This window comes from Podarcis filfolensis, assembly GCF_964270895.1.
Source record: "Podarcis filfolensis genome assembly, chromosome: 7".
Taxonomy (NCBI): domain Eukaryota; kingdom Metazoa; phylum Chordata; class Lepidosauria; order Squamata; family Lacertidae; genus Podarcis; species Podarcis filfolensis.
In genome coordinates, this window is record NC_139603.1 from 23,222,165 (window position 1) to 23,243,304 (window position 21,140).

General features: G+C 44.3%; 1 long non-coding RNA gene across 1 annotated transcript; it reads left to right on the forward strand.

Annotated features, from left to right (window-relative positions):
* The first annotated feature begins 6,085 nt into the window (after window positions 1-6,085).
* Window positions 6,086-14,373, forward strand: LOC310767232. Its single transcript, XR_014550778.1, has 4 exons — window positions 6,086-6,178; window positions 10,327-10,503; window positions 11,886-11,961; window positions 14,254-14,373. It is a non-coding gene; the product is annotated as an uncharacterized lncRNA (long non-coding RNA).
* Window positions 14,374-21,140: the final 6,767 nt, after the last annotated feature.

A 21,140-nucleotide genomic window follows, 5' to 3' on the forward strand; every position in this document is an offset into this window, starting at 1 on the left:
GAATGTTATTGGACTCCAACTCCCATCAGTCCCCAGCTATCATAGCCAATGGGAAGGGGTGGTGGAAGTAGTATTTTAGCAACATCTGGAGGGCTACACATTTGCCACTCCTGCCATAGAGTGTAAACTGACATAAACTAGTCCTAAAACACTGCCAGTGCAAACATGAATTAAATAACTGGATGATTTGTACTAGTGAAATGTATCATTACAGAGCGCTGTGTAGCCTATAAACAAAGATCTGAGTGGAATTTTCCATTACCAACTATGTCACAGAGGAGGTCGTTGGAGAATTGGAGCAGGATTATAAAGCCTAATTAATGATCACAAGTTAAAATAAATAAGAAATGAAACGAAACCTCTTTTGAACAGGGGTTTCATGCCAAGATGTTCTAGTGAGAAAACTGCTCTCCCTCTGAGCTCTGACAATGTTTATTCAACGCAAAATGCTGCTTCTTTACTAGACGGGTCGTGACTTTAATATGCAACCTCTGTCCAACATTTTGCCACACCGAGAACAAACTTAGTGTGAGGCAGGAGGCCGCCTTTTAGCTATCTTTCTTCTGCCAGGGGTCTCAGATTTATATTTCAGGGAGGAATATACTGCTTTTCATCATCTGGTCACTCAAATCCCATAAAACAAAGCTTGATGTTTGACAGAGCTTTGTTCTTAGTCTCCAACAGAGAGGCTGATGCCCATGTAACTTAACAAAACTCTGGCCCTTTAATATTTAACAATGCAAAGCTAAGTGGTATCTTAATTATAAATAACAGCAAGTTGCCGAAACTACAGTGGTATTGGAAACCTATTACGGCCTAGAATTCTTCAGAGAGAGATAATGTTTTAAATGCACGTATTTTATGCAGGGCACAGTTGTTTCCAGCGATGTTCTGTTTCTTAGCAAATCTTTCTCTCTGTCTTTTCTTGAACTGCTTCACCACTGTGTGGGAGCACCATGTGGAAAGTGAAATAGAGGAGATGCTAGCAGACTGGAGAACCTTTCACCTTTTATTTCATAGGTAAAGGTAAAGGGACCCCTGACCATTAGGTCCAGTCGTGGCCGACTCTGGGGTTGCGGCGCTCATCTCGCTTTATTGGCCAAGGGAGCTGGCATACAGCTTCCGGGTCATGTGGCCAGCATGACTAAGCCTCTTCTGGCGAACCAGAGCAGCGCACGGAAACGCCTTTTACCTTCCCGCTGGGGCGGTACCTATAGGGCATTCCAAATGTCCCTTCTCCCTAAAAATGGCAAGGAGGGGACTCACTCTTTCTCCCTACTTTAAGGATGCGCAAGTGCCTTTGTGACATCAGCAACCACTGCTCCAATCCCCACTTTTAATCCCACTGGGTTCAAGCAAGCTGTTTTCTTAAAAACTAGCAGTAGCAACAGCAGAGTTGGCAGGTAGATTTTTCCTACTTACTTCCTTGGCATTTAGTGGGTATTTGGAGGTCTTTCAACGGGAGAAAAAGGAGAAGCTAGTTGGCAGCATCAAAGCCACAGATGTAGGTACAGTTACCTCCAGGTAAGAGCAGAATCGTTTCTGCCTACCTCGTAGCAATCATCACAACTTTGTAAGCTTTGGCGGTTAGGCATTGGTTGATCTTATGATGGAGGAGGGGAGGTGTGGCCATCACCTGCCCCTCCAAGCTTAAGGGTATTCTGTTAAAGGAATCTGGGGGTGTGGATCTTTCCTGAAGTCCGGGGCTGGGCCATGCCACGACCCTGTTGGGAACCCAGGGGGAGCTCGAGTTGGTTTGCATCGACGGGGCTCCCCCTAGCAATGGTTGACCCTTACTGGACTCCCTGCATGACAGGCAGGAGTCAGATATATTCATGTCATTTCCAATGCCTAAGCCAATACCACTCACATTCTGTAACCAAGTTGTGGCCAAAATTTGCCCAATAACATTAACCTAATATCCATGTCCTTGTGTTTCATTCATCGACGAGGGGATGGTTTTGGGGTCTCAACACGCAACTGCCGCTCCTGTCCCCATTGCTACACCTGACAAATAAAGGGAAGGAGGGAATTATTCTCTGTGTCAGATTACAATCTTACCCGGAGAAGAACTCTGGGAATGGCAATGCTCACTTTGGATGGAAGGCAAGCTTGATGAGTGTCTAAGCTTCAACTCTATATTTTCAATGAGGGAATTATGAGCTACAGTGACATCACTGTTAGCAACCATTGCACATCACACTGTCAGGAAAGGGGCAGTGACTGCCAGTGCTTTCCATGGCCATAGCAATGGACCACATGGCAGCAGGCAGATGAAGGTCTCAAGAGATGGAGAGACTGGCAATGGCTCTGAAATGAGGGCTGAAACTGCACTTTTGCATCCTTAAAGCAAGGGGAGAAGAGTGATACTAATCTCTGCTGTTCCTAGGGAGAAGGGCCATTTGAAGGGTTCTTCCAGGTAAAAGGCCAAAGGAATGACAGGTGAAGCAAAGCCAACTGGCACGGACACTTGGGCCTGGGGCTCACCTAACCACTAAATCACCACCCCTTCTTATGGGTATGTTTGGATGCCTCGTGCCTTCTTCAGGTTTTGGAGGTCCCATGGGCAAGAAAACCTGGGAGAGTCCGCTTCCTCTTCACTGTTGTCACAGCTCCTCAGCCATGGTACTCTCTGCAGTTCGACCCAAGAGGGCAAGACAGTTGGAGAATGTGCCATCTCACTGTTCTTTGCTCCATCTCCTCACTCTTTGTCGCTGCTCACTTCCTTAGATAGAAGAGGGTGGTGAAAAGGCAGCAAGCAGAAGGGCGAGGAGCAACAAGGACACAGGGCTTCAGGGCCTGGAAGAGCTGCAGTTGCTGGCATGATACACAGCATGCCTGCTCATCTCCACCATTTGGTAGCACATAGCCAGCTGGCAAATGATGGCACTTAAGGCTGACATAGGCTTTTCGGTTAGACACTCGCCCTGGGTGAGTTTGGCCTGCCATAACATGCTGCGCGGTTTCAGCTGGGAAGGCAAAAACATAGAACTCGTTGACAGACAGATGACCCCTTTCTTTCTTTATATTGTCCCAGAGCATTTTGACAGGGCCTTAAATCTAAGGCAATGGAGATAGTGGACTATTTGCCAATTTGCAGTAGGGTGACCTCTTGCTGGATGGGTTTGCCTGCGCAAAAATGAGCAATCAGGTTGAGGATGCAAATGAGATCAAAATTAGAACTCTGTATCACTAATGAGCCCCCAGAGGTTGCCTGGACTGGAAGGATACATTTATTTCTGATGGATGTGGCCCAAAAAGACTGCTGCAGATACAGGAGCCTTGAAGCTACACATTTATATTCTTGGAAAGGCCACATGCCTGAAACTCCTGGAGATCATGTTGAGCTAAACCGCAGATCATAAACTATACCAAATGAATGAGAAAGAAAATTATCTGACATTTTGTGTCTACATCGCCTTGTCCTTCCTACCCATCCAAGGAGATGTATGAGCTCAGTGGGTTTTTTTTTTTCTGCTGTAGAGCTTCTATCAAGTCTTTCTTTCTCGTTCTCTCTCTCTTTCCCCCTCTCCCCCTCCTTTTCTCTTTCTCTCTCTGATTGAAGGCTTGATAGTGTAGATGAAGAAAATATCAGATGTTGGACTTTGTGGCTCAGGGAACTTAAAGGAAGAAAGAGCGCTGCAGCCTCAGTGAGCAGGAAACTTGTCAAATGACAAATGGCTTCATTAGATTCATACTGAAAACAGATAGAAGTTCAGCTTAAAAAAAAAAAGAAGGAGTGGCACAGCTAGGATTTTCTTCAGTGCAAAGAGTCCAAGCTTGCTTGTGAATTCTTCTAAAGCACAGATTGCTACACTACCATCAGACTGTGTTACACATATGCCTGCCTGCCTGCCTGCATTTGTTGTTTAGTCATTTAGTCATGTCCGACTCTTCATGACCCCATGGACCAGAGCACGCCAGGCCCTTCTGTCTTCCACTGCCTCCCGCAGTTTGGTCAAACTCATGCTGGTAGCTTCAAGAACGCTATCCAACCATCTCGTTCTCTGTCGTCCCCTTCTCCTTGTGCCCTCCATCTTTCCCAACACCAGGGTCTTTTCCAGGGAGTCTTCTCTTCTCATGAGGTGGCCAAAGTATTGGAGCCTCAGCTTCATGATCTGTCCTTCCAGTGAGCACTCAGGGCTGATTTCCTTAAGAATGGAGAGGTTTGATCTTCTTGCAGTCCATGGGACTCTCAAGAGTCTCCTCCAGCACCATAATTCAAAAGCATCAATTCTTCGGCGATCAGCCTTTTTTTATGGTCCAGCTCTCACTTCCATACATCACTACTGGGAAAACCATAGCTTTTACTATATGGACCTTTGTTGGCAAGGTGATGTCTCCCCTCCAATAAAAATAGGGACATCACACATAAAACACCGAAGACTAGAAACCTGGGTCCTAGCCCCATGACCAAAGTGACTTTTTGCAGAAACTGGCTTTACCCAAGATGTGTGAATATGTGCGAGCAGGTGAATAGTGATTATTACTGAGGTCTTTAGTTTTTTAGAGATCAGAGATTATTTATATTAGCACTTCAGGTGAAAGCCAGATTGTTTATTGATCAGTTTCAGTCAGAAGGGAGCAGTAATGTGATTCCTGTGATCCCAGCTTTATCTTAGATATTATCATGAAACACTCAGATCCTCAGCATGGATTTTGTTGGTTCTTTTGATGTTTGGAAGCAGTTCTAAATTTCTTGGGGAAGTGATGCCTTCCTATAGGAAATGTAGAATATGCAACTGTTGTAAGTAGTAGTACTTAGACAGTGGATTTGGTTATTAGGTAACACAATTGTTTCTGGCAGCCGTCGCTTTGTTGTAGGAAAATCTGGAAGGATGGGAACATGTGGATAATGGAAGATAGTACAGAATTATATAAAACAGCTCAAAAACTAGGTTCAGCCTGAGGTCACATGCAATAAGCAGCAATTCTTGAATGGCATGGTCCTAAGCAGTTGGGGAGAGATGTTTCTTTAATTCAAGGGGAGTGGGAAAATCACAGGAATTCAATGAAGTATGAATAGATCCATGGCCTTAATTCTGATCACAACAAACCTGCAACATAAGTCTTGGTTATTCCCATTTCACAGAAGGAGACCTGGGCTGAGAGATAGTGATTTGCTAGCGAGAATTCAGCAGGGGCTGCATCCAGCACAACTTTCTGTCTGCTGAATCACAATGGCTCTTGATCATGAGATCGTAGGGATGGGACAATCTGTAAATTGGAGATGGTCTCCATTTCTCATCCCTTCCAATCTAAAGTGGAGGTCTCTACATTTCTGCCTTTTTCTTCGTTTTTTTCAAAAGGTCCTCATGAAAATTCACTGGTACTTTAGTGTGTACAGTGGTACCTCTGGTTACGAACTTAATTTGTTCTGGAGGTCTGTTCTTAACCTGAAACCATTCTTAACCTGAGGTACCACTTTAGCTAATGGGGCCTCCCACTGCCACCGCTGTGTGATTTCTGTTCTCATCCTGAGGTAAAGTTCTTAACCCGAGGTACTACTTCCGGGTTAGCGGAGTCTGTAACCTGTAGTGTTTGTAACCCGAGGTGTTTGTAACCCGAGGTACCACAGAGATAAGAAAACAAGAATTGCTATGTTGTTGGGAGAGGTCAATTTGTGGTTTGCATGGAGAAGTCATTTTCAACAGAGCCCAGTGATGGAACCATGCAGCCATATTGAGGCAGCACTGGCTGTTGAAATTTTGTGCCCCTAACAATTTCGTGCCTGGAGTGACTGCCCCTGTGGCCCACCTGCACCGCTCTGCAGTGTTGCCTAACACACTTTTTGCAAAGCAATTTCCCCGTGTAATGCATTTCCCTATGTTACTTTCGCTAATATATGCACTTTTATGTGGAATTTACCACAGTATATGCATTTTTGTATGCACGACTTGGCTAGAGAACTGCACTGCAAGACATGGAGAAATGCAAATTCTGAAAGAGGGCTGTGTTTCAGTTCATGCATTGTTTTGGAAAGTCTGAATCAGGGAGGTTCAACTTTAAATGCAAGCTAAGGGGGTAATCCTATAACAAGCTCCATGGAGATGAGCAATCTAGAATGTAGTGGATCACTGGCTCAGGCAGTTGATTCAGGCTGGGCCATGCTCGGCTAGTGTTAAGTCTCCAACCTCAGCTCAGCTGAAGATACGCTGGCATAACTTGCTCATCCCAGGTCAGTGGAGCTTCATGAAACTGAGCTGAAGCTGGCTGAACCGAGGCTGGTATAAGTCCCACCCACACCCACCCCCCAGGATATTTTTGGAGCATGGCAGGGACAGGATCAGAGCTGGAAGGGACTTAGGTTGGATCCTAAGCCTGTTCATCTTGGTCACATGATGTGGCAACCCAGCAAATTCCACTACTTGATAGGCTTCTTCCTCCTCTGCCAGGTTTAGGTAGGGTTGCCATATTTCAAAAACTGAAAATCCGGACACAAAGTTGTTGAACTTTTTTTGGGCAAAGTTGTTTATCTTTTTTTGAGCTTTTCCCCCCAGCTATTTTTTTTTACGAAATTTGCCAAAATCTACACTTCTGATATGAGTTGACATACGTCCTGGACATTTCAATGATTTCCATCTGGACACTGCTTACGACAGTGGGATCCCAGCTATGAAATTTCGGACATAGGGCAACCCTAGTTTAGGCAGAGAAGCAGTGGAAGCCCCACTGCTGATTGGGGTTTGAATTTCATGTAATTTTACACTGGCACGATTTACAGCTTCTTGTGCATAGGTTTGCTCCTTAAAGAGATTTTCTTCCACACCCCCAGTTCATGGAAGGGGAATTGTCTATGGCTCGTCTCTTGAGTCATATGGCATTATTATTCTCCAGCCCCGAACACAACGAGAGGCTTCAAGAAATAGGAAACCACACATTATGCATGTGATTTTAAACCAAATTGTTAGATCAATTTGTAAACTACTTTAGGAGACAGGTTTTCCCTCGAGGGAAGTCTCTCCTATGGAACACACTGTGTGGCAGATAACCTGACAGAATAACTTTGAACACTTGTCTGATGTAAGCACACCCAAAAGCCCTGCAGGGAAGCAGAGCATTTAGCAGGATTGCTATATCTGGAAAGGAAATCTGACGTGTTAAATTCCACCTTTTCGACGATTCACACCGTAGCTTCTTAGCAGGATGCAGGAGAAAGGGTGAAATTCATTTTGAATGAATAAGACATGGCTTGAATGAAATACTCTGCGATTGGTTTTGTGCGTGTGTGTTTAATTGCTTCCTATTCATGCCTTGAAACTAAAATATGACCAGAATTTGTAACTATCTATTAGAAGAGATTGGGAGTAATTGTTAGAGGAATCTTACTGTTTTGACACTGTGCTATTATCATTTCAACTCTTGTGTTGGTTGCAAAAGCGGGTGGGTGTGTTGTTTGTGGTGTAGTTTCATAAGTCACTTTCTAATTACAACTATCCAGGCAGAAAGGGAGGGGGGTAATGTATAGATTGCTAGAGCATGGGGGATAAAATACAAATGAATCCTGATTTAGACCATAAAACATAATGATTAAGAGAAGAACCTCCATGCCTATATTTTCTAAGAAACCACATAATGTATTTCCCATTCAGGAGAGGAGACGTATTCAAAAGCAGCCAGGACCACAGGAGCTAAGCTGTTTGTATTTTCAGGTGAAAAGAATCTGAAGAATGATTGTTTCCATTAAAATCAATGCTTTTCAAAACAAACAAAAAACAATTTTAACTTATAGTGAGAACAGAGCTGGCTAACAGGTAGAGATGCTTGAAGAATCTGATCCTTGCAAATTCCAATGCAAAACTCACCTAACCCAAACCTTCTGGATGAATGTGCCAACTGGAATGTCACTGCCTATTGAATTTCACACATCTCTAAATGTTCAGATGCAGTTCTCAGATCAAGATTTTTGTTGTTTAGTCGTTTAGTCGTGTCCGACTCTTCGTGACCCCATGGACCAGAGCACGCCAGGCACCTCTGTCCTCCACTACCTCCCGCAGTTTAGTCAAACTCATGCTGGTAACCTCGAAAACACTATCCAACCATCTCATCCTCTGTCGCCCCCTTCTCCTTGTGCCCTCCATCTTTCCCAGCATCAGTGTCTTCTCCAGGGAGTCTTCTCTTCTCATGAGGTGGCCAAAGTACTGGAGCCTCAGCTTCACGATCTGTCCTTCCAGTGAGCACTCAGGGCTGATTTCATTAAGAATGGATGCATTTGATCTTCTTGCAGTCCATGGGACTCTCAAGAGTCTTCTCCAGCACCATAATTCAAAAGCATCAATTCTTCGGCGATCAGCCTTCTTTATGGTCCAGCTCTCACTTCCATACATCACTACTGGGAAAACCATGGCTTTAACTATACGGACCTTTGTTGGCAAGGTGACGTCTCTACTTCTCAAGATGCTGTCTAGGCCTGTCATTGCCCTTCTCCCAAGAAGCAGGCGTCTTTTAATTTCGTGGCTGCTGTCACCATCTGCAGTGATCATGGAGCCCAAGAAAGTAAAATCTCTCACTGCCTCCATTTCTTCCCCTTCTATTTGCCAGGAGGTGATGGGACCAGTGGCCATGATCTTCGTTTTTTTGATGTTGAGCTTCAGACCATATTTTGCACTCTCCTCTTTCACCCTCATTAAAAGGTTCTTTAATTCCTCCTCACTTTCTGCCATCAAGGTTGTGTCATCTGCATATCTGAGGTTGTTGATATTTCTTCCGTGATATTACTTGATATTACTTGATATTACTTGTTGATATTACTGCCTTGCCGTGGCGAAGGGGCTTGAAGAACTCAGAGAAGCTATGAACTACGCCGAGCAGGGCACACAAGATGAACAGGTCATAGTGGAGAGTTTTGACCAAACGTGATCCACCTGGAGGAGGAACCGGCAAGCCACTCCAGTATCCTTGCCAAGAAAACTCCATGGACAAAGACAACAGATCAAGATAGTTTTTAATAATAAAATAATAATATGGATACATAGATATATATTTTGAAGTAATAAAAATGGACAAAGGAGTGTCCTGCCTGGTCCATAGTGTTCTCTGTAGGGAAGCCACTTGCAAAGGAGCACCATGAGCCACACAGGAATGACTCTCGACAGCAGAGGTGCTGCTCCTGCTCCTTTGCGAACAGCTTTCTCAGAAAGGAGACTCGGGAGATGGGCTTCTACCTTCTCTCAGCAGTCAGGGTACTCCTGCTTCTTTTCACAAGGTTTTCCCACCCAATGCCTGCCTCTCCTTCCTGCCTGACACCCTACCACCTGACAGCCACAGATTACTCAGGGAGCTCATCCTACACTCGAGTAGGACCCTGGCAGAGAACACATGCCCGACTGGCATTTTCCCTCCCTCCTGGTTGATCGTTCAGGAGCTACAAAAACTTTCTTCCACCCGAACATCACAGCGACCGATGCCAACAGACATCAGCACACTTAGGGATCCACAGAGTCTTTGCAGCTTGAGTAACAGACCTCAGCAACTCAGCATTTTGGCTAATCTACTTTATTTACATATAATCACACACGGAGCACTGCAACATGGCTCCCTCTCTCTAGCATCAGACAGCAAAGAGAAAGAACAAAGGACAATAGTCCCACTTCACAGAACACAGTAACACAATCATCCTGTCTCCATCACAGGACTCTGTGGAGTCAAAACATATACCGTCATGTGATAGACAACAATCCCATGACTGCAATCATGGAGCAGGAATTCTAACACCAACCTGACTGGTACTGAACTTGGCTGTGTTTCCCCAACTCATCCAACCCCCCAACCCCTCTGAATATGCTAGATTTGGCTCAGGACCCTGTTGAATCTGGTGCACACGTTCCTGTTAATTACACTGTGATACTTATCACGAGGCAGGAAAAAGGAAAAGAAGATAGCCTCCCATTCCTGTGCACAGTGATCTCAATAAAAAAAAAAATGTGGTCCACACACATCAAATGGGAAAGAGAGACATACTAGCATACTGCACATTAAATATAATGGGCAGTTTAACCCTGAAACTGATTGATGGGACAAGACAGATACGACGGCCAATGCTTTTAAGCTGAAAAGAGAAGCACTCTTCACATAAACTCTTGCTTGGCCTGGATATCAGCTACCTGTTGCCATGATCAGTTTCATTTGGTCAGCACCAATTGCTAAAGGATGTCACTGATCATGTGCAATAAAGCAGTATTAGGTCCTGAGCACATCTGGGATTAAGCCATGGACTCGACTCCTTTACTGAGAACTCATTTTTGCCAGTCAGGTCTGATTAAAGGCTGAAGAAACCAATTTCAGCCCACTTTACTTTCCTGTGTTTCTCATTGTTTATTTCATTAGGACGGTGTCTGGCCCTGGGACTCTGGCGCTGCCTAGCAGGAGATGCCACGGGCTCATCCCTTCAGTGATTGATTGCACTGACTGCAAAGCAGTATTGAAAACAGCCTCTCAGTTAAGTCACATTTGTCAGACTTCTCTGCAAAATTCCTGCATCAGAAGCTCTGTGGAGGAATGCAGGTAAAGAAATGGTTTAGAAACGTTTGGGAACAGCAGAATGAGAATGAGAATACTGACATTTGGTTGAGAGGGGTGGCATTTGGTGCCAAAAATACACCCCTCAACAAAACCCTGCATCAGAATGTCCTTCGTTGTCTCTCTCTCCAGGGAGATAGAAACCAATCAGGAAACACATAGTGAGTGAGATAATATATCTACATAATCAAACATATCTGTTTATGCAAAGAAATGGAGGATCACACTGTTTCCTGTGTGAATGGGATGATGCTCCTTCTGCTTTGCTGCCATAGTTTCATTGCTTCTGGATCTCTGGACAGCAGGTGGCTGTTCTCAGTGAAGAAGCTTCCAGCTCTGCAATGACATTTCCCCAGGCTGGCCGTTGGATCTTTCTGGGCAGAAAGGAGTAAAGGTTTCCTGGTGCAGCTGAGCCTTGCTTGAGCAGCTCCTCGACTTATGTAGGGTCCTTGATGGTTTAGAACCATGACCTTCCTGGGTTCTAGATCATGCTGGAAGCCTCCATGAGTGAAGAAGGCTTCCCACAAAGAGGCTGTGTGGAGAACAACAAAATCTGTCATAGGGGACAGTGCCAAGGAGCATGCCCTCACTTCCCTCACTAATCATGTGGTTGGAATCATGTGTGGGGCAACACCTAAAAAGTTCTTCATATGATGCATGAGGCTTGTGGCCATTGGGCTGTATCCAACTAAGTAATACTAATTGAAATTAATATAGCTAAGTTAAGTATGTCCATTGACATCACTGAGCCTACTCTGAGTTGAAATTAACTGGATACTGCCAATTGTCAATACTACTACTACTACTACTAATAATAATAATATCCCACACATCTGGGTGGGTTGCCCCAGTCATTCTGGGCAGCTTACAGCACATATAAAAACATAATAAAACATCAAACATAAAAACTTTCTGATACAGGGCTGCCTTCAGATGTCTTCTAAAAGTTGTGTACTATAGTTGTTTATTTCCTTGACTTCTGATGGGAGGGCGTTCCACAGGCCGGGCACCACTACCAAGAAGGCCTGTAACTTCACTTCTTGCAGTGAGGGAACCACCAGAAGCCACTCAGAGCTGGATCTCAGTGTCCAGGCTGAACAATGGGGATAGAGATTCTCCTTCAGGTATACAGGGCCAAAGCCATGTTGGGCTTTAAAGATCAACACCAACTCTTTGAACTGTGCTTGGAAACATACTGGGAGCCAGTGAAATGAATACATGCTGGTGGATAGACTTTTGCCAAGAACTCTTTCTGCAGTTGGCTCTCTCTCATGTCCTTTCTCTGTGGGTCATTCTTGGGGCTCTGCCTGATGCCTAGCCTGCCAGTGTAACCCTTGATGAGTACATCCCATCTTTTCTCTTCACAGCTAAGGAGAAGAGATAATGTTGCACCTAGCTATGAGATACTCATGGAGAGCAAATAGAATCATGGTGTCAACATTGGTTTGTATCCCATGCTTGTCCTGCTTAGAGTAAATGCATTGGATTTCATTACCATGACTAACTTAGGTCCATTAACTTCAATAGGCCTACTCATAGGACTCACATTAGCTCCAACCCATGGTTTTAAAAAATAATTTGTACCGATGCAGGGGGGGAAATCATCTGAGCAAACTGAGATGCTAGACCAATGATGTCCAATTCAAATGCTGTGCTAGGACATATTTAGGCAAGTTGATACAATATGCAAAAATTTGGTTACTGTACCCAGATGTTCTCGGCAGTCCTTTTGAGGACAGACTTTGTTCTTTGTGAGCTAGTACTTGGATAGACCACCAGAGCTTCCATATGCTGACCTACTCTAACAAAAGCACAAAAGCTAAACATGAAAGTCAATCTTCTTCTGGGTTGACCACTTTATTTATAGTACTTAGTTCAGCCTGGAGTCTTCTCTTAATATAATAAGCTTTGGTCATATTTCAGACACCTGTCTCTATCCACTTAAAGCAGCCTTTGCCTGATGGACACTAAATAGGTTATTTGCTGCAGTGCTTTTGCTGACAGTAATAGATATGGACAGGAGCATCCTTTATGAGGCAAGATTGAAGTTTTGGTCCCACCAGATTTGAGATGGAGACTTGCCACAGCTCAGATTCCACCATTGCTATTAAGAGAGATTTCAGCAGCCAGATGGTTAGGGAGAATATTGAGTTTCATGTGCACTTCTTAAAGATTAGTGATTTGTGGAAGTGGATGCTGTTACCTACACTTTATCTGTGAAGTGAAGGTAATGCTCAATGACACAAGACCAAAACGTGTCTTATATAATGTGTTTTGTTTTATTGTGATTGTCATTATCCCCATTCTAATTTGTCCCATGGAAGTTTACAGTTTCACTTCCAGATGCTGCAGCCTAAATAGGATGCTATTGCATCCTACAATGATTTTTGAGACAATGGAGTGATTATATGTGATTCCTCTGCTGTGTCAATATGAACCTATGCAGAGGTGGAAATTATCTGGGACAAACCTATAGCTCAGAATGTAAAAGCAAATACTGTATGTCAATATGGAATTTATGCAATGACGTATCTAAGCCAGCGTTTCCCAGTCTTCTGAGTCTCAAGGCACACTTTATTTCTCTGAATTAAACCAGAGGTACACGTTAAAAGCTTTAGACGGCACAGGAGTAATAATTACTGGTCCTCACCCAAAGGGTCATCTAGTCCAATCCCCTTTGATGTATTGTCTGTCTCCATTTGCCATCTTGAATCCCTACTCTTCATGGAGCAACAAGAGATATCTCTGGGGTCATTCATTGCCCAGATTTTTTTCTTCTGCTTCGTTTTGATCCATGGATGATTTTCGTCCTCTGCTGCTACAGAGATGGAACTGTTTTAACAGAAATCTGATTTAGTCTTAATTTTAAAGGCAAACGCTCTGAATTTGCACTTTCCAAAACAACAAAAGAACTGAAATACAGCTGCTTTGGATGCCATTAGACTACCACTCTCATTATCCCTGACCATTGGCCATGATTGCTGGGGCAGATTGGAAGCTGCGGGTATAACAACGTATGGAGAGCTGTAGGTTCCTCACTCCTGGTTCAGCCAGTACTTCTGGAGCTCACAGACATGGTCTGAAGACAACAGTCAGTAACTGGTACCAAGAGACATGATAATGGCACAGTCCTATAGATGTCTACTCAATGTATAGCCCCATAAAGTTAAATAGAGCTAATTCCCCAATAGATGGGTATCAGATTGCAGCCTAAATCACTAAAATAAAAGAGGTTTTCCCTCTTTGTGCTCCCTCACCATTCGAATGATTCAGGTAAAAAAAAATAATGCACAAGCTCTAACCTATAATATGCTAACGTTATATAAATACGCACATGCACTTCTACAGTTTATGACTTCATAGAAGAGTGCAGCTTCGAGCCTTAATAGGCAGTGGTATGATTCTCCTGGAAGAATAACATTAGTAAAATGTCATTATGTAGCTGTAGATGATAAACAGGGACTTCACGAAGTCATATCCAATGCATACTTGTGCAGACAGAAACAAAACTGTTTATATACCCACATGCGGCATTTTAAATACGTGTCTGACTTTCATTTTCCAAAATGCTCTCATTTCACACATCAAGGCTGCAATTGCCTGCCCATATCTGCTCAGAAGTAAACCCCATTGTGTTCAATGGGGCTTACTCTCAGGTAAGTAAGCATTGGACTGCAGCCTTATACACTATAATTATACTAAGGCAAACAATAAATAAAAACCTTCATTTTCTAGGAACAATCGTCTTATTACCATGGATGTGTGCAAGAACTGTAAAATTGATTTGCCAAGATCTGTTCAACCTTCCTTTAAAGGACACAGGAGATTTTCTTCGGCGAGAGCACGGCACGAGGTCACATTTGTCGGTATTAACTTACTTCCTTGTTGTGTGTACGATGGATCCATCCCTTAATCCTAGCCAGGATCCTGGAAGACTCTGATTTACAAACTAGTTTATCCCAGGTCTTCATGTGGATTAGCAAGATAACGTGCACTCTGGGATGAAGACCCAGATAGTACTTTTGCTGTATGTCTGCATAGAACCAGAGAAATGAAAGCTGAAAGCTGAAAGCCTCTGATGTCTAATCTCAGAAAGCCCCTGTATACAAGTACATTAACACATCATTATTGCAGCCACAACAATGCCATTGGAATGATGCTGATATAGTGCAGCCTTTGTAAACCAGAGACCCTCCAGGTGTTTCAGCTATGTCTCCCATCATCCATGCTGGTTGGGGCTGTTCAGATCTGTAATGCTTTAGCATCTGTAGGGCACCAGGTTGGGGAAAACCAACAGAATGACAAATATGTACATTTATATGCACATTTCCCTCTTACATTCACTTTTTTCCATTCAGGTTTTGGGGGACTGCATGGCAAAAAACTGGGACATGGGTGGCGCTGTGGGTTAAACCACTGAGCCTCTTGGACTTGCCGATCCGAAGGTCGACGGTTCGAATCCCTGCAACAGGGTGAGCTTCCGTTGCCCAGTCCCAGCTCCTGCCAACCTAGCAGTTTGAAAGCACGTCAAAGTGCAAGTAGATAAATAGGTACCGCTCCAGCAGGAAGGTAAACGGCATTTCCGTGCGCTGCTCTGGTTCAGCAGAAGCAGCTTAGTCATGCTGGCCACATGACCCGGAAGCTGTATGCTGGCTCCCTCGGCCAATAAAGTGAGATGGAGGCCGCAACCCCAGAGTCAGTCACGACTGGACCTAATGGTCAGGGGTCCCTTTACCTTTACCTTTACCTTTACCTTTACCTTTACCTTTACCTTTACCTTTACGGCAAAAACTGGAGAAGGGTGAATTCCATTGCATTGCTGTGTTTCATTTCTTGCATTGATTGTGTGAATTTGAGAAGCTCGCATAATGAACTGAACCCAGTTTCTCCCCCAGCCCTTCTCTCCTGTTCTTATAACACTGGGGGAGCCATTCACCCTCCCCCTACGCTTGAAGTAGATTCACCAGAGACCAGCCACTGCCATCTTTAAAAAGGGACATTAAAAGACACAGCATGGTAATTGACAAGGTCAAAAAAGTGTACAGCAGTCCTTAATCACAATCAGTACACAGAGCCATTCTGTAAGTTTTTCAATAGGCATTCCATTCTCCCGATGAAGTGATTCATTACCTAAGCAGTTAGTCAAAATAGCCATTAGGGACACAATGTGGGTTGGCTTTTTCTGCAGTCCTTTCTGAGAGTTTTAAGAGTTCCAAGGCCTTGCAGTGGTGTGCAGAACAGCAACAAAGCAAATAAGAACTTGCAGCATTTATAACACAATTTACATCCTATCTCACAATCGCAGAATTGGAAAGGAAGTTAGATGTCGTCTAGTCCAACCTCCTGTTTAAAGAAGGATCTGCAATGCAGGGTGCAACCACAAAATATCTAACAGATGGTCAGCCTCTGTTTTAAATATTTCCTATTTACCTCTGAAGGTTGCTGGATTATCGAACCATTGCCTGTTTAGTTATAAAACTTGCTGCAAAATAGGCTCATCGGGGTGCCAATAACAGTCAGACCAAGAGTCCTAATTCTGCTGCATGCAGACCTTTCTAAAGGTTTTGGAGCTTAATTAAGCAGCCTCTTATTACGCATCACTTACTTAATGGTGAGAATGAATATGCCACCTGCAAGTCAGGTGAGATAGCACTAGACAGGTTTTCAGAGAGTCGACTGCCACTTGCTTTGCTGCTGCCTTCTTGCAAGATCGCTGCACCATAGGACTGGTTCATTCCACCCCGTTTCTCACCATTTAATTACTCAGCGGCACCAAATGACTCACAGCTGGATCTGCTAACCACTTCCACTGACTGGAATTGTTTTTGAGGGGATGTGAGGTTATCTGGAAGTTCTGTCTCCAGAGACAGGTCCGCCATACTCATTTTACACATTCAGGTAACTGGCTGGGGTTCCAGTCAAAACACTGCTGCTCATTCTGAAAGATGTCCGTAAGGGAGAAGAGCAGTGACCTTGGCTGATATGTTACTTGATTAGTGTTTTCCAATATTTACCAAATAAAAGTGATTGCCACTAAAATGTGAACCAACCCTGTGTGAAAAGCGTTAGGTACTGATATATGTAAGCCATTCCTGTGAAGTAGAGAGATGTGGAACACCTCTTTTGCTATATGTGATATTTCTATAGGTGATATGTGACTTATCTTCTTTCCCACCCCTCAGGCTTTTGGGAGACTGCGGGAACTATCCCATGCACAATAATCTGGTGTAAAGTGTTCTGGTGTGAGTTAAATTGGTTTAAAGCTTAACCACACTTCCACTTCTCCTGTTGCTTTTCCCCACTGCTTTTCCCCGGGTTTTCTCCAGAGCAACGTTTCCTCCAATTTAGCACTAAAGAGCAGTTTTTCCCTGGGATAGAAGTGGAGTGAGGGCGAAACAGCTGAGACCCATGCTTTCTATGCATGGGACAAGTAGAAGTGTGGCCAAGATCTAAGTTAACCATGTGTAAAGTTACATCAGATCCAAACCCTGCTGTTGCTGCTGTTGCTCTACCTAAACATGGCAGAGGGAAAACAAGCGTTTAAAACAGTGTTCTGTGCCAGGTTGCCAGGTCAGGTAATTGAACTGAACAGACTTAGGATCCAATCTAAGTCCCCTGTCTCTGGTCACACTCCACCAAGCCTCCAGAATGCATCTTTTTGGGAACTTACACCGGCCTCAGCCCAGCCATCTTCAGCTAAACCAGGCTTCCTCAACCTTGGCCCACCAGATGTTTTTGGCCTACAACTCCTATGATCCCTGGCTAGCAGGACCAGTGGTCAGAGATGATGGGAATTGTAGTCCCAAAACAGAGCTAAACCCTGTCAGAACAAGTTATGCTGGTATGTCTTCAGCTGAGCCAGGTTTGGGGACTTAACACTGGCTGAACCAGAGATCTGCTACATCCTAAACTGCTCATCCCTGCAGATCTTGTCATAGCATTGCCCCCCCAAGATGATGTGTTGTTTGTGTGTGGGTTTTTTGTGTATGAGTGTTTGTTACTAGTGTGTTACCAAAGCTTCAAATTGTCAGGAGCTCAGCCGTACACTGGAGTAGGACCCTGGCAGAGACACAAGCCTGACTGGCATGTTCCCTCCCTCCTGGTCAATCGTTTGGGAGCTTCAAAAGCTTTCTTCTGCCCGAACATCACAGCGACCGATGCCAACCAACACTGGCACACTTAGGGATCCGCAGAGTCTTCGCAGCTTTGCATAACAGACCTCAGCAACTCAGCATTTTGGCTAATCTACTTTATTTACATATAAACACACACGGAGCACTGCAACATGGCTCCCTCTCTCTCTAGCATCAGACAGCAACGATAAACAGAACAAAGGACAATAGTCCCACTTCACGGAACGCAGTAACACAAACATCCTGTCTCCGTGACTTCCCACTCTGTGGAGTCAAAACATACACCGTCATGTGAAAGACAACAATCCCATGACTGCAATCATGGAGCAGGAATTCTAACACAAATGGCTTTGGGGGTTGTTTGGCTCTGTTTTTAACGGTGTAATGTATCTATGTTTACATTTTAAATGTATTGTAAGTTGCTTGGATATCTTTGAGTAACAAGTAAATAACAAGTCTAAATAGTAGTAGGAGTAATAGCACCAAAAACAACATTTTAACTTGTTGCAAGGAAAGACATGAGTGTAAGCATAATTGCCAAAAAAAAAAGATAAGCAGCTTCCTTTTATTTTGGGCACAGAGCACCGTCCTTTAAATCTCCAAAATCTGACACCAGTCCTCTGAAGTCCTGTCATTTCTTCCCTACCCCTGTGGTGAGCAGGACGCCTGACATGAGAGAAGGAGGAAGAGAGAAATCAGAGACAGAATGGGTAGGGGAGCACCAGCTACTTCAACTGGAAATGTAAACAGTGATTCTGTGACAGCCATATTGGCTCCCTCTATCCTGCATTAATATTTCTGGAAACCCCTCCAGGTTGCCAATCTCTCAACGACAGCTGATTTGTATGAGGCTGGGTTTTCTAACGATTAGTCAGGTTAACAGTTGGATGAAATTAGGAAGAAGTGCTGGAGGTTTGCTGAGAATATGAGACACAGGAGGGAAGACCCACTGAGCAATTTTAAGTGTGATTTCCCCCACCCCCACCCCAAGTCATTAATAAATGTGGAGAATTTTAAAAAGGGAATTATGCTTCCTGAAGTCCTGAGGGATTTTGCTGCCAACTGTCTGAAAAGTATTGGCTTTTCTTTTTTAGATAAGCCAATTAAAAAGAGGACCAGTGGGGGAGGAGGGGGGGACTTTTTGCCTTATATTGAGAATACTAAACTGCATGCTTTTGTGGATTTGCTGCTGCATAATAATTTAGCATTTTGCAAGTTTCTGAGAATCAGTACCTCCAAAGTTGATTTATATTAAATGCTCTGTTAAAATCATTTTCATCAGTGGCGTAATTTCAGTAGGTTGTTTAGATTTAGAGTCCATTTATGCAGCAGAAGAATCACAGCAAGCATTGAAAAAGGAAATTTAAAGTGAAAATAGTTATATCGAGTTAAGTTAGGAGGATCAAGTGGTGCAAATCTCTCTAAAATGCCCTCTTTAAATTTGCTGCTGCTACCCCTCTTATTTGTATTACTAGCAATGTGATTTGCAGGAGAACACGAGAGGAGTGTTCTACGTTTTGCTAATGGAGGAAGGAAGGAGGGGATGAATTAATGTGCAAATGCCCCAACATATCTAGGTACAGCTGGGAATATCCCTTGGCTGAAGAACTGTTGTTAGTCAGTGAAGACAATGCTAAGCTTGAAAGACCAATGGGCAGACTCAGTAGAAGGCAACCTCCTCTGTTTCTATGTATCCTCTGGTGTGCTTTCATTTGCAAATGCACAAGAATTTGGCCAAAGGAGAACTTTCAAGATGGATAAGGGTCATAGCTGAATGGAAGAACAGCTACTTTCCACAAAGAAGGTCTCAGGTTCAACCCCCAGCTTTTTCAGACGGTTACAAGAGACTCATGTCTGAAACCCTGAACTAGATGGCCTCAGTATAAATAAATTTCCTATGTTCTTGTGCACAGTACTGGCTGGGGTGCCAATTGAGGGAATTACCCTGGTAAAGATAATGTGCTGGGTCCGGGGGTTAATCCGAGCAACTCGGTCCAGGTCCAGTCCCGAATCCAAGGATTCCATGAGGAGTCAGTCCAACAGGGCCAAGGCAGGAAACCAGGCTAGGTCAGGCACAGGGTTCCAGCAAGCAGCAATGTTGCTCCCACAACCTGGGGGGGGGCGGGGTCCAGCAGCCTTTTATCTCTGATGGGGTAACAGCTGGTCCTGATCCCCTGGTGACTCACCTCCCTGTCTCTCCCGAAGGCGAGCACTCCTCCTGCGAGTACTCAGGTTTCTCCTTCTCTCAGACCTGAGTCTCCGCAGCTCGGGAGATGTCAGCGGGTTACTAGACCCACCTCAGCCTCTCCTGACCCAACTGGTTGTGGAGCAGCTGCACGTGATTGCCCAGCAGAGGGCAACGAGGTAATCCCCGCATCTGGAGCCAGGGCAGGCTCAGGCCCCTGATTCTGCTCAGCTGGTGCTTGTTGCAGGGGAACGTGTGCAGACTGGGGCTCTTCAGAATCAGGCCCCAGACTCAGTTCAGATGCCACCTGAGGCAGAGGATCCGGTGCGGACCGAGACTCCTCCAGTTCCGAGTCTGAGCCTGAGTCCCAGGCCATCACAGATGAGACCAAGAGGAGATCTGACAGCCCACTTCAAATACCCAAAGGGCTGACACATGGGGAATGTAGGAAGCTTGTTTTTCCTGCCCTGGATGCTAGGACGCGAACCAATTGATTCATGCTACAAGATAAGTGATTCCGACTAAACATTTGGAAGAATGTTCTGACAGTAAGAGCTGTTTGACAGCGGAATGGACCCCCATGAGAGATGGTGGCCTCTCCTTCCTTGGATTTTTCTAAGCAGAGGTTGGGTGGCCACTTGTCCTGTATGACCTAGTTGAGATACCTGCATTGCACAGAGTTGGACTAGATGCTGCTTCCAACTCTACATATCTATGATTCCATGATATTACCTCTACCGCCACACTCTCTGTGTGCTTCAAGGTATGGAAGTCCCCGTCCAACCCAACCTTCACCACCATTCAGGAGCCACTGGCGGTTTTGCACATCACTAGCCACTGTTGACCCAACATAGGTGAATTATTGTATTGCTGTGTTACTGATTGCTTCAGCACTCAAGTGCATGTGATCCACAATGTTATAAGTAGTGTACAGGGAGGGAAAGTTTACTCTCCCATCATAGAAAGGCATGGAAAGGCCCCCAACAAATGAACAAACAACAACTTGACTGATACTTCACCCCTTTTGAATTGTATACAATCCTTGCAATGTGTAATAAAATGGCCTCCGTGCCAATTCCCTTTTTATGCATGGGTTTAAAAGAAAAGGGGGGACACCCCTAGGCATTACTATATCGGTCCCCATATCCTTTTTAATGTGTCTTTGCCATTTTTACAATCACCTTCCTCTTCTTTTCTTTTTAAGGACAATTTCACCCGGAGTAATGGAGCGGTGGAAATTAAATGAGTGTGCATGTAAGCCAATGAACTTGAGGTACTACTCATCTTGCAACTCCGCCTAATCT